We start from the raw sequence: 13,284 nt of genomic DNA on the forward strand, positions 1-13,284 counted from the left end.
AGGAGTACAAAGACACTCGCACAGAGTCCTTCCTGTATGATGCACTGTGTGCTTACCATGCACTGGCTGCTTGTGAACAGTCTCTGAGTTCCAAGGGCAGGTAACACTGGTATTCGAAGGTGTATACACACCGCAGTCTAGCGGCCTGCCACACAGCAAACAGAGTTCCGCTTTGGAAATCGCGCACAGTGGTGACGTCACCCGTAAGGCGCGTGTATACCCTGGAAGGCACTCGGTCACATCCAAGTGCTAATGGGTAGACAGTGATGGCATAAAAGCAAATATAATATTAAAACTGGTACCATATACTATAAATCATTTATCCAACGCGTTTCAAAGCTTAAAGAGCTTCTTCTTCAGGATCTTGTTTTTTACCTCTGCTAGGGAAGTCTGCAAATTCATCATACAAATCTCTGAGGCAATTAAATGCACTGCACACTTCATACCTCCGGGGGGCGGCCATCCTCCTCAGTGTATGATGCCACAACACCACATGTTGCCGCGTTGTCATGACAACGGATGTCACGAGCAATGCAACGCCGCGTTGTCATCGTTGTTTTTTGATACGGCTCCACACAAGAGGTTGGTGTACAAAATAAAGCAAATTGGACTCTGTAAAAAATATTTGCCCTACATTGAAAACTGATTAAAGGACAGACCACAGAGGGATGTCATCAATGGACCTTTTTCAGGTTGGGCTAAAGGTGTGAGTGGAGTAAATGGCAGGTGAAGTTTTACACAGACACATGTAAGGTTATGCATTTGGGAAACAAGAATAAACAGGCAACATACATATGCAATGAGGATAAATTGGGGGAATTCTTGATGGAGAAGGATTTAGGAGTGCTTGTAGACAGCAGGCTTAGCAATAGTGCCCAAAGTCATGCAGTAGCTGCAAAGGCAAATAAGATCTTATCTTGCATTAGACGACAATGGATGGAAGGGAAGTAAACATAATGATGCCCCTTTACAAAGCATTAGTAAGACCACACCTTGAATATTGAGTACAATTTTGGGCACCACTCCTTAGAAAAGACATTATGAAACTAGAGAGAGTGCAGAGAAGAGCCACCAAATTAATAAAGGGGACGGTTAATCTGATTTATCAGGCTAGCTAAATTAGATTTGTTTACATTAGAAAAGAGGTATCTACGCGGGGATATGATAACTATATACAAATATATTCGGGGATCATACAATGAGCTTTCAAAAGGATTATTCATCCCCAAGGCAGTACAAAGGACTCTGGGTCATCCCTTAAGTTTGGAGGAGAGGTGATTTACCAGCAACAAAGGAAAGGGTTCTTTACACTAAGGGCAGTTAAAATGTAGAACTCATTACCCATCGAGACTGTGATGGCAGATACAATAGATTTGTTCAAAAAAAGGTTGGACATCTTTTTATAAAGGAAAGGTTTACAGGGATATAACAAATACGTAAACATGGGAAGGATGTTGATCCAGGGAGTAATTTAATATACGGGAAGGAATTTATTTTTCCTCTTATGAGATATCATTGGATGATATGACACTGGGGTTTTTTGTTTGCTTTCCTATGGATCAATATACTGTAATTAAGGCTATAGGATAAAGTATCTGTCGTCTAAATTTCGCACAGGTTGAACTTGATGGACGTATGTCTTTTTTCAACCTCATCTACTATGTAACTATGTAAATATAAGAACTTGGTTAACAAGCTTCTTACATTTGATGCAGGAAATAGTGCCGTGTGCAAAATGTGAAAGCAGCATTTTTAGTACAGAATGTAATTATACTATCCTGAATCCTAAAATAATAGATCAAATCATCAAAGGTACATGTGTCCTTAATGAATGGGATTGTATCTGGGTTAAATAACTAACTGAAGATTAGAGATGTGAGAACCTGTCAGAATTCGACCCGTGAATTTTATCTGACTTTTCAGACCAAATCCAGACCGCACAATGAAATTCGAGGTCAAATTTCATCGTCTTTACCACCCTGGGATTCTTTAAGATCTGACCATGGGGATCGGATTCTCGGGTTTATGTACGACTGGTCCCCATATTATAATTCTGTTTGATGATTCGGAGTCAGTTTGCAGGTTCGGATTCCAAATCGGACGGATTTTCAGTCTTAGGAAAACAAAACAAATCTACCTATTGGCTAGCAGGGTTCCTGTAATGGCGGAGATCCAAAGCTCCCACGTCCTGCGGGCCAATATGAAGCCGTGCCGCCATCAGGTTCGACTTCCCATTGACCCACGTGACGCGGGGGCTTTAAACTTTGCCAAGATACCGGGCTAGGTTTACTAAGCAGTCTTCTACCATAAGTCACCCTGCGGTTCTTCAAGACATCTTAGAGCCCTTTCAAGTCAATGGGCTACAAAGTGTCTTACAGGATACAGCTCCAGGAATGAGCCTTAAATACCGGCTGTAGGCTTTTAATGATAGTCTTTTGCATTACAGTAGTAATGGAATTCTGTGTTAATCTCTCTATGATATTTATTGGTGCCAAATAGCAATTGCTCTCTCAAGTATGCCAAGGTTGGTGTGAAACACATGCGATTCATGCCCTTTATCATATACAAAGCAGACAGCTGCAGCATAGAAGCCATGAGAAACAGGTAGACAATGTGTTATTGGCTGAGCTGCAACTGGAGCTTGCAGAGGAATGCAGCACTGTACAGTATGTGTTTAACCCTGATGGGTGAGTAGTTGCTTACAATGACTTAGTATCATCTGACCTGACAAGCTGGCACCTAAAGCAGCAATTGTCCAAAATGTGATCTCTCTGCGCTCCCCTGATTTTGTCTTGTCCTGCCACCCTTCCACTAAGCAACATGTACTGCAGCTGCAATAAAAGCACTCTCTCATGTAACACCTTGCCTGCAGTTGTGATTGATGGCATGTATAGGGTTGCCACATTTAAGTTTTTATAATACAGGACGGTGAAATCCAGCGTGAAAGTGCGACGTCATAGCAAGTGAGGAAGGATTTGCAAATGCTTGGTGCTGAATGGTATCTCCCACGTAAGCGCCATATTATTTGGGTTTTACCATCTCTGCTCTTGGCGACGCGGGAAACAGATGCCCTGAACTAACACGAAGCGGTGGGAGAGAAAGTAATGCCTGTAGGGGCGGGTGTCATGTTATAATGAGATGACCAAGCAGTGTCCTAATGTTATTATTTTAGTCATTTAGCAAGGCGACATCTACCGGAAAAGATAACTATGACACTCACGTAGAAATCTATTACGATTTTATGACTGATTTCATTACAGTAATTGTGAGTTCAGGCATGTCACATCAAGGCGTAAAATACGGGACAATGACGACAGACATTTTCGGGACAAGCAAATGAAATAAGGGATAATCCCGTATATACAGGACGTCTGGCAACCCTAGGGACAGCATAGTTAATATTGCAGATGTAGAACGGGCCTCTGAAGGATTAAATCTGTAGTTAAAGCTGCTGTTTTGAAAAAATATATATATATTTTTTTTCCATTCAATATGTGCATCAGTACAATCTACACACTGACAAGTAATTAGGTAAGTTGCCGATTGATCCGTTCTCCTGTGATCGATGGCGAAGATTCGGCTCGGGGGTTCAATAAATGGCAGCAGAAGAGTATATATATAAAAGAACGTATTAAATGATGTATTGGCCACCATCTTTGCTGTGACTTACATTTTGGTGTTCCTCTATTGACACCTCCATGCAGCCCCCAGAATAACCCTTATTTTTTTTTTTTTTTTTTTTTTGCATTTTTTCTCTCTTTTAGCAAATAATTGTCATGACTTGCATGTCAGGTGCACTTAGGGTTGCCAGATGGCTTCTCTAAAAATACTGGACACCATGGAAAGGTGCGATACGCTCAAGACACCCACCTCCCTCTCACGTCTTTCCGCTCCATGCTGTTTCCTCCTCTCCTTGGCCCCACTCCCAGGCTCCTGACACCTGCTCCTGATTGGCTGCATTATCATGCAGAAGCCAATCAGGATGGAGGAAATGCCCAGCCCCCTAGCAACAGCCCTGCTCTCTCCCTGCTCACGGAAATCCCGCTGCCCCCCAAGGTCACTACGTCCAGAGAGGTGCAGTAATACCGAACACATACATGTCCAGTATTACCTCTCATTTTTTACTGGACAGTGTGCCTTAATACAGGACAGTCCAGTTCAATACTGGACACCTAGCAACCCTAGGTTCGCTGTGCTGAATTAATATTTTTGATGCTCTTCAAAGCCGCAATCCATCGACTTGATTTAAAAGTCAATGTGGTTGTGTCCCAATTTGATTGTGTCAGTCTGATCAGGCCCCACTGATCAGAATGACGCTTGACTTACTCCTGTGAACCCCAACGGTTCCAGAGAGATCAAGCTTGAAATATTATACAAATTCGCCAGTTTATATTGTCTAGCCAACCAGTGGCCATTTGTTCCTGTGATTTTCAGAATATTTCAGGTTCAATAAGTGGCAGAAGAGGGAAAAATGGGCACATAAGCATTTTTTGGGTTTGGGGAAAATCTGTGTGACATTGTGCTTTTTAACCCACTTGGGGCTTTGTGCCCATGAGTCATTTGGAAATCTGCCCCTGGAAATGTTTTTGGAATGTTGGCAACTATGGCTGAATTTGTGACAGGGTCAACTTCCCTGAACACTCTCTCTTCCCTGCACACTCTCTCGCTTCTCTTCCCCGCACACTCGCTTTTCTCTTCCCTGCACACTCTCTTTTCTCTTCCCTGCACACTCTCTTCTCTTCTCTGCACACAGTCCTGAAAACTCTCTTCTCTTCCCTCCACACTCTCTCTTTCTCTTCCCTGCACACTCTCTCTTCTCTTCCCTGCACACTCTCTCTTCTCTTCCCTCCACACTCTCTCTTTCTCTTCTCTGCACACTCTCCTCTTCCCTGCACACTCTCCTCTTCCCTGCACATGCTTTCTTCTCTTCCCTGCACACTCTCTCTCCTTCCCTTCCTCTGCAGTCTGCACAATAGGCTCCTTTACTTCACCACCTACACATTGCCCTGCTGATTCCCTTCTGCTGTTCCTTGGGTCTAGATCAGGAGTGGCCAACACTAGCCATCAAGGGCCACCAACAGGCCATGTTGTAAAGATATCCCTGATTCAGCCCAAGTGACTCAATCACTAATGGAGCCACTTATGCTGAAGCAGAGCTATCCCTAATGCCTACCCTGTTGGTGGCCCTTAAGAACTGAAGTTGGTCACCACAGGTATAGAAGATGCTACACAGAAGAAGCAGTGTCTGAAGCCGTGAAACAACACTCACTGATCTGGCTTTGTTCCTCATATTTTAATTTAGAGGCATCTGATAGATGTTAGTTAGCCGAGAAAAAGTTTCTCTGAGCAAGCACAGAAGAGCAGTGAGTCTGACTTACGATCATTCTGCACTCGTATTCCAAATACTGTCATTTAAAGCACCGAACAGGTAATGTAGAGGCCTGGCTGAGCTGTAAAACACACAATGTGAATTCTGCTTTTAAAGTCCTCTGATTTATACTTCTTTCCTTTCCTCGCCATTCTATATCCTTAATAAAGCCGGCTGTTTGCAATCATTGTCTCAATGATCTTTGAATAGGGAATCTAAAACTGCTTGGGTTGATAAACAGGGCTTTGCACACCAAAAAAAATGAATTTTCTTTCTGAAGGCGTTTCTCTGCCAACTCTGTATCCAAGCAGAGCGATGGCAGAGCCTGGCTAATAAATAGGGGCACATGTAACTACGCCCTGGATGATTTGGCATACATTGTAATAGCTTTTAAAGGCCCACCAAGAGAATTCTCCATGTATGTATGTATGTATTTATTTATATAGCGCCATTAATGTAAATAGCGCTTCATAGTCCATAAATGCACATATAGTGTACAGAGCTTTTGAACATACAGTACATATAAAGAAAAGACCTGGGAGGCTGTGTACTTCACTCTATGGTTTCAACAGTGAAGGACTTTCAAGTGTGTCCATGATAACGCCAACAAATATGCCCTTCTTTATTACTAATCCACTACTAGAATATTGCAATGTACAGATGGAGCGAGACTCACTGAGTCCGGCGCCGCGGTCGAAGGAGAGAAAGTCTGTGGGGCTTATTCTGTAAGCTCCGTAAACTCTGTGCCATGCGATCTGCACAGAAAGCGCAATCCTTGCAATCGCACGGTACAGCACTAACAGAGCATACAGAATAAGCCCCTGTTGCGCCATAGACAATGTCTGCCGCAATCGCGCTGCAAGTGGGGGGTTCATGCTTCTAAAAGAGACCCCCCCACTGTGTTAATCCTCCGGTGCTGCAACCATTCTGGTAACGTGACTGTAGCTGGCAGTGGCCCCGGAAAGTGTAACACTTTGCGACAACACTTTGTAACGTTTTTCTCTTGCAACAATAATACCAGAGAGAGACAGAGATTGAGACAGGGTCCCATTTAGTACCCAGAGGCTCACTGTATTTAACTCCAAACACTCCACTCTGCAACACATTTAGAAATATCCTCATTGTGTTTCACTCGGCATCTGTTTTCCACTTTAATAACTGCCAGGTCTTAAGGACTGGAAACTTGGATACTTAGGGGCTTATTCAATAAAGTGTGATAATGCCGATTTGGCACCACCCCATGGAAAGTCTCAATGAAATCAATGGGACTTTCTATGAGGTAACGCCAAAAAAGGCCCACAGACCTCACTAACTGAGCGGGATCTTTCATTTGTTAATTTCTGATCAAAATAGCATCGAGCAGGAAGGAATTTCTTAAGTCTTTTGAGTGCCACAATAGGATCAAGAGATTGATTTCAATCCTATCACGTACTGTATAGTGAGACAGTGGGAGGAATCAGCTCTGCTTCTTCACACTTATTAAGGCAGAAATCACCCTACTTCATTAGCAAAATCAAATATTTGTTTCAGTGAGGCAACCTTAAACATTCATTTTAGTACTTTCTTGATGCAACAATCCCCCATTGTTTGATCCCTGGTTCCAGAGATAATTAAATTTTTTGTGCTGACAAAAAAATACAGATATGGCAGTTGGGTCACTACTAGAAGTTCCCCAGCGTGAGGCCTTCACCTCACACATATTCCTGTGAGCAGCGTAGACGTCTGTCTGTGCTTGTGTTTTATATATATTTTCCCTATTAATAAAGGGATGGACAATCTAACTTATTTACATTAGAAAAGAGGCGTCTAAGATGGGATATGATAACTATATACAAGGAGCTTTCAAAAGAACTGTTCATCCCAAGGGCCGTACAACAAGGTATACAGGGATATACCAAATAAGTGTAAATGGGAAGGATGTTGATCCAGGGATTAATCCGATTGCCAATTCTTGGAGTCAGGAAAGAATTTATTTCCCCCCTTATGAGATATCATTAGATGATATGACTCTGGGTTTTTTTGTTGCCTTCCTCTGGATCAATAAGTAAGTATAGATATAGGATAAAGTATCTGTTGGCTAAATTTAGCATAGGTTGAACTTGATGGGCGTATGTCTTTTTTCAACCTCATCTACTATGTAACTATGTCACTGTGTCACTGTGTAACTATGTAATATATATATATATAAAATATCCTCATTTGGGGCGATTGATGCTTTAAGTTCTCAATTCTGATGGTTTTATGGGTTCTGGTGAGAGATGGGTGAATTTTTTTGGAGGATTTGGATCTGCCTCAAATTGATCGGTTCCTTTGGTCCACGGATTTCTGCAGATTAGTCTCAAAAATTGCAATTTGCCTTTTACAGATTATTTTTTTTTTTAACACTGACAATTCATTTGCAAATTCTGCAATTTGCTGACGGATTTTAACAATCCGATCTGTGGATTCAGCACTGTATCCAATGGCGGTTTTGGATTGATTGATGCGGTTTGAAACTGTAACAATCCATCGGCGGATTTTACACCGTGGAACGGGTTCAAAATATTTTAGGCCTATTTTTCACAGATGAAAATGAGACGTATGAAGTTCCAAATATCGCGTGCACACTATTATACCTGCTGTATGAAGAACGCGTTGGTCAATGTGTGGTGTATTTGCTAATGGCTTACGGTAAGATTACTGGTGTGTCCTAAAATTGAGGCCTGTGTCATAATGAGGTTAATTGAAATCAAGACGACTGAAGAAGTTACATATGTAGATAAAATATATTTTCCACTTACAGGTTAATAGTGACATTTTGACCATACATCTCTTAGCTATTCCAATAATACATCTTATATAGTACCTGCTTTAGCCAGTGAATGTTATAGGCTGTATTTAAAGTACCTGAATACCTAAAACTAAGAATTAGTACCGCGTGGTACAGTGCACATATAATAGGGAGATATATTTGGTTCTGTGTGTGCGCTTCTCATTTTTCTCCTGTCAAAATAATGCTTTGGGTCTTTGCTGGGGTCAACGTATCTATATAACCTAACTATGTCAAATGTAAGACATGAATGGAGGGGACTTGTTGAGAAGTGTTGAGTGGCCATTCTTTTTCTCCCTTTAAATGGACCCCATAACTCTGTGGGTTGTTTTTTTAACCCTTAACCCCTTCAGTGCCAGAGGAGACTGCAAGACATTGCTCTGCAATGATCTGCAAGCTTCTACGGGCATTAATAGTGCTAATGTGTTGCGTACACCTCCTGGAATGGAAGGGGTTAAGATGTGTCTTGGATACAGGGCTCACGCCCTTGTCAAACTGCTGTGAACGTATTTGATATCTCTGCTTTGCAGGCGACAGCCAGTGTATCCATAAATCATACAAAGTGCGGCGTGACAGTCAACAAGATGGGACGCATGGACTTAAATTTGGGGTCCTTTTGACACCAGAGCCCATAAGCATAATTTTAATTTTATAGATTGACACATTCTTGATGGAGCAATCACTTTGGCGTGTATAATAAAAGAGAACAGCGCCATAATGAGATATGAAACAGATTTGTCTTGTAATGCACAGAAGCGAGAGGAGATGAACCCTGTAAGGCATAGTAAATAAGATTAAGAGAGTTATATATAATGATGGGGTAGTTTTGTAATGCATAGTCAGAGATCAGCCCTGAGATACGGAGAGAAGGAATGGGATAAAAATGATAAGTGCTGTGATTTATAGTGAAGGAGAAGGGCCTGCAGTGTAAATAGAACATTGATTCTGCTGTGTATGTTACCCGGAGCAGCCAGTGCAGTAAGTAGGCAAACTTTTATTGCTCTTAAGATCTAAGCACCCATTTCTATGAAGAGTTAAGAAGTTTGGGTTTTAATAGTTTGATATTCCAGCTCTGCAGAATGTAGAGATTTTAACTCTTATCGTTTTGTGCCCGTCCGCCACAGTCTTATATCCAGCCTCGCCTCACTCTTGGTTATGGTGAAGATGACTTTCTGTGGTCATATTAAAAATCCCACCTGTCGGTGGTTTCTCCTCAATTGACCCCCTGAAAATTGTATACAAAATTCTTCAAAAGCTTCTTGTCCAAAGGGGACACATGTGTGTCGCCTCTCCAGATCTGAGACGTTATGCAGCGGGACACTTTATTTGTAAGATGTTTTACCAGGAAATAATGCATTGAGCTGCCTCTCATTTTCATGTATGTTCTGGGCACAGAGTTATGATTCGAGATGGGTTTTTTTTTTTTGCTCAGATCGTCCGGTTTCTTTGGTTCGCGGATTTCAGACAAATTCACAATTTCAGGTTTTTTATTTTATTTTGGATAGCAATCTGAAATCCGTGGCCGGTTTGTTAAAATCTGGACACAGATTAATCCGCAGGATGAACCCTCTCTCTCTCTCTCTCTCTCTCTCTCTCTCTCTCTCTCCTCTGTCCTCTTCTCTCTCTCCTCTCATCTCTCCTCTGTCCTCTCCTCTACCAGCTCCTTTCCTCTCCTCTTCTCCCTCTCTTCATCTCTCTGGATTGTGCTATCCATGAATCAGAGTCTTAAAAATCCGGCCGATTTGTATCTAATGTCGGATTTGGAATGATCTGCAAATATTTTTTAGTGCCCAATCTGTGGATGGATTTTGATGGGGGGGGGTGTATTTTGGTGGGGGGGCAGATTTTGGTGGGGGGGCAGTTTTTGGTAGGGGTCGGATTTGATAATTTGGGAATTCCAGGAAAAGAATTTGGACAGTTCACCCATCTCTAGTTCTGATGACAATACATGGTTACATTAAATTACATGAAATTAAAAGTTCTTGTTTGCTTAGCGCTGTAAATTAAAGGGCATTGCATGTTGGATTCATATCGATGACTTTAGTTTTTTAAATTCTATAGAACTTTTTTTTTAAAAAGTTCCCGGCCTATTAAACCAACTTAAAAAAAAAGGAAAATAGCAAATGTTTAATAATTTGTGCTGCTCCGCTAGTACTTTTTATATTATATATATGTAAACATGATCATTTTTGTATATACAGATGCAGCGGCCATTATTTTAACAAATCACTGGCCGTTTTCGTGTGCACTGCTGTACTCCACGCGTCATGAACGCGGCCAATCGCCCCAGGCAATGTGTGCAATTAAATGCAATTAAATGAATGATTTGCATGTTACAGTACTGTGCTACTGTGTCAATTTCAAGTGTTTAAAAGCCAGAACACTAAAATGCCATTTTATGCACTCGCCAGCACTCGCGTCTTAAGGCGGTACGGTTGGAAGAAATCCCGCGCCATGACATGGGTATTCCGAGGTATACACTGCGTGATTTGTTAAAATAATTGCTGCTGCATCTGTACAGCTCAACCCTGTTATAGCACAATCCGCTAAAACACGGATCGCTTATAACGCTGTGTGAGAGTGGTGCCCGTTTTTTAAAAGCAAAATTAAAAAAAAAAAGCTTTATTGCTAACGGATGGACGGACACACACAATACTCCCCTGCACATCACATCCCATCCCTCCATGCCCATCACATCCCCCCTTCCTGCACATCACCACACACATACACACACATACACACACACACACATCTATACACACACAAACACATCTCTCTCTCCCTCCCTGTACCTCCGCTGAGGGGGAAGAGAGAAGGGAGCTGGTTCCTGGCCAGGGACTCACAGAGACAGCTGACATCAATGCGCAGACTCCGTGAGATCCTCCCCCCTGTCACAGACTCACAGCTTCTCTGCACAGATTAGCTGCTGCTCCGAGTAGTGCTGCATGGGGGGGGAGCTGTGTAGGCATGCAACACTGGACTCAGGGAGAGCTGGGAGAGTTACACCAGCTATCCCCCTCCGGCGGACGCGGAACACTGATCGCGGCGGCCATTTAAAAAAAAATCGCTATCCCGGTTATAACGCGGTCTTATCGGGTGGACCACGAGGACCGCGTTATAATGGGGTTCAGCTGTACTGTATATTTCGTATGCCACCACCCCAACTGTACTGAGCTATATAGAATATGCTGAAGCCTCAATATATAAAAGTGCACAACATCAGAAACAGTAATGGTGTGTTCCCACGTATGAGATATGTTTCACATTAGGTAGCGCTGATGGCATTAAGGGGCCTATTTCTCACTACTTCTTTGCACAGAAAGTTGCGGCTTTTTTATGCCAACCCCCAAAAAAACAGGAAAATAATCACTGTGAGAAGCGTAAAAGGCTTAATAGGACCACACTTTGCAGAATTGTGCATCTTTTACATACTATTCTACCATTGTCCTTTTATATAATATTTTGTATACCAAAACTGCAATGTGTTGCAGGACCCTCTGGCAGTGATAAGTTAATCTGAGAGGGACAATTAAAACCATGGAGTGAATAACATGAGACAAATGTGTGGGAAAAGCATTTTAGACAAACTCAATTCATCTTCATCTGCTTTTATTCACCTTGCAATCAGTAATAAAGGGCAGTTTTAAACACTCTCATGAATATTCATCTAAGTTTTCATCAGCATTGTGTGTCCCTGTGCTATCTTTTTCATCAGATGATGGTCATACCGTCAATTCAGACCTTCAGGGATATAAAGAAAATCGATAGCTAGGCCCCCAAGTAAATAAACAAGAGAAAATAATGCACAATTGACTGGGTATCACAGAGTCTAATAACGCCTCTGAAACCGCTGCTCTTCCACTGTCAGCACCTAGTGACATTGGGAAGCTTATCTTCTTGTGCATGTGACACCATAGATCACAGGGTGGGCAACTCCAGTCCTCAAGGGCCACCAACTGGTCAGATTTTAAGGCTATTCCTGCTTCAGAACAGGTGGCTCAGTCAAAACCACCTATGCTGAAGCAGAGATCTCCTGAAAACCTAACCTGTTGGTGGCCTTGAGGATTGGTGTTGCCCACCCCTGCCTTTGTAAACTCTATGTACTGTAACTTTCCTTTCCTTCTTGAACCTCATCTTAATCATACTCGCATGGGAAGCTCCAATCAAGAAGATCTAGAATAGGAGCCTTTGTGTGCCAATAGACGTAGCTCCTAGGTCGTGGGGCCTGGCACCCCCATAACATTGTAGTTTTGTTATCTTAATGCTCGTTATTGTCGGGAGGTAATAGGAAGTGGAACAAAAGAAGAGGACTTGTCTTCAGTGACGGAAACGTGATTGGTTCAGATAAGCAGTCACGTGATCGCGAGTGCCGGAGGGGCCGTGGGAATCTGGTGCCATGGCATCTCTGGCACTCCAAGGGTTAAGGCCCCAATTTCACCCCCAGCGCCCCATTTTTATTTCCAGTGTGGGAAGTAGGAGCATGTGTTAATAAACCTCTAGCAAAGACACGGACAGCACTGACGCCCGATGAAGTGTCAGAGTCATGTCAAAGGAGCGTAAAGTGGAGAGGCTGCGGATACTACTGAGACAACAATATACCGCGAATGAAGTGGATCGAATCCATGAAACGTGTTGGGCATTGAGGGACATTTGATCATTGAACTTTTATTTCACTTGGGACACTATCCACACCATGGCATACCCTGGCCTAAGTGAGGCTGAAGAGGCCGATTATTTCTCATTGAGTGTCATGGAGGGTAGATGACCCACAAACCGTGCCATCCATCTTTTCTCACGTGGACGGTTTGAACGCTCCCCCTGTGGTGCTGAGCACCAAAGATAGACGAGCCCGACTGAACTCGCACCAGAGGGCCCCAGATCAGCGCTGGAGTCTTGTGATTGTAGTGATATAACCTTACAGAATTGCTTTCCTGTGAGGGCATTGCTGTTTGTCCTGCATTTATGCAAATACAGTAAAAATGGAATGCAATCCTGTGTGTCCCTGCACTCTTCTCTCCTTTCCATACTTTTGAAACAATGCTGTTGTCAATTAACTTGGACGCATCATTGGCCTTCTGAGATGTGTAAGTTTGGTTATGTCATCATG

Source organism: Ascaphus truei, chromosome 3 (assembly GCF_040206685.1).
Source record: "Ascaphus truei isolate aAscTru1 chromosome 3, aAscTru1.hap1, whole genome shotgun sequence".
Lineage (NCBI taxonomy): Eukaryota > Metazoa > Chordata > Amphibia > Anura > Ascaphidae > Ascaphus > Ascaphus truei.